The sequence below is a fragment of the Micropterus dolomieu genome, unplaced genomic scaffold (assembly GCF_021292245.1).
Source record: "Micropterus dolomieu isolate WLL.071019.BEF.003 ecotype Adirondacks unplaced genomic scaffold, ASM2129224v1 contig_2661, whole genome shotgun sequence".
Lineage (NCBI taxonomy): Eukaryota > Metazoa > Chordata > Actinopteri > Centrarchiformes > Centrarchidae > Micropterus > Micropterus dolomieu.
The window spans coordinates 922-2,095 of NW_025731651.1; the positions used below are offsets into that span (position 1 = coordinate 922).

At 40.6% G+C, this 1,174-nt stretch overlaps 1 non-coding gene across 1 annotated transcript; it reads left to right on the forward strand.

Annotated features, from left to right (window-relative positions):
• The first annotated feature begins 410 nt into the window (after positions 1-410).
• On the forward strand, positions 411-492 carry trnas-cga. Its single transcript has one exon. It is a non-coding gene; the product is annotated as a tRNA-Ser (tRNA).
• The last annotated feature ends 682 nt before the right edge of the window (positions 493-1,174 follow it).

Consider the following 1,174-nt stretch of genomic DNA (forward strand, 5'->3'; position numbering starts at 1 on the left):
CAGACCGTTTGTTAAACCCCTCCCTGAACAGTGATAGTCCAATCATAGCTTAGCATCAGTAACGAGGTGAGTACGGAGAAGTTCCCACAAAGTACATACAAAGAGTTTGGAGGGTAGTGACTTCTTTGGTCGTTCCAAAACCAAAAACACAAGATCAGAAGTCTAAGGAATGGATTAAACTGCATGTTTATCTGCTGCTAACTTTAGCATGTCCAGCTAACTAGCTTACAACCTGCGAAAGTAACCTACTGTTACTTCCAAGGCCAATAGTTAGCATAAAGTTGAGTTATTATCACACATTTTTACACAGTACACGGGATATAACCGATCCTAACTAGGAGCCGTGGGCAGCCATTGTGCAGCTCTTGCTCGATGGCACCTTTGGGCTGGACTCAAACCTAATATTGGTGGCTGTGATGGCCGAGTGGTTAAGGCGTTGGACTCGAAATCCAATGGGGTTTCCCCGCGCAGGTTCAAACCCTGCTCACAGCGGTCCTGACATGGTTCAACATGTAAAATAAAAAACTATCCTATCGTTTCAATAATATGCTACTTAGCATAGGGTAGTGTCATGTCGTAAGTATATATATAATACAATTAACCAAATGAGATCTATTGTATGGTATGGAGGTAACAGGTTACAGTATAGGTAAAACAACAATAAATCTACATTGAACTTTACACTGCAGTCTGGAAGATAAAACAGTTTAACTGTTTGTTAAACCCCTCCCTGAACAGTGATAATCCAATCATAGCTTAGCATCAGTAACGAGGTGAGTACCACAAAGTTTGGAGGTATTTAAACTGAGCATGTCATAAGTATGGAAACCAGTCAAGTCTCTGAGCTAGAGTCCATGTCAACTCTCAAGTCACTTGGGTTATAATGAATGTTGTATCAGCTTACTGAATTCTGTAACTGTAAGCCGTTTTTCACTTACAGAGCACAACCATGTAATGTGCAATGCAATCAAGGACAGCATAAACTACTGTAAGTCAACACACCCCGAAGACTCTTAAACCCAGTGCAATGTTAAATAAAAATGTAACGTTACATGTTGTAACCTGTTTTTCACAGAGCACAACCATGAAATGTGCAATGCAATCAATGACAGCTTAAACTACTGTCAGTCAACACACCCCGCAGACTCTCAAACCGTGTAATGTTAACCAATGT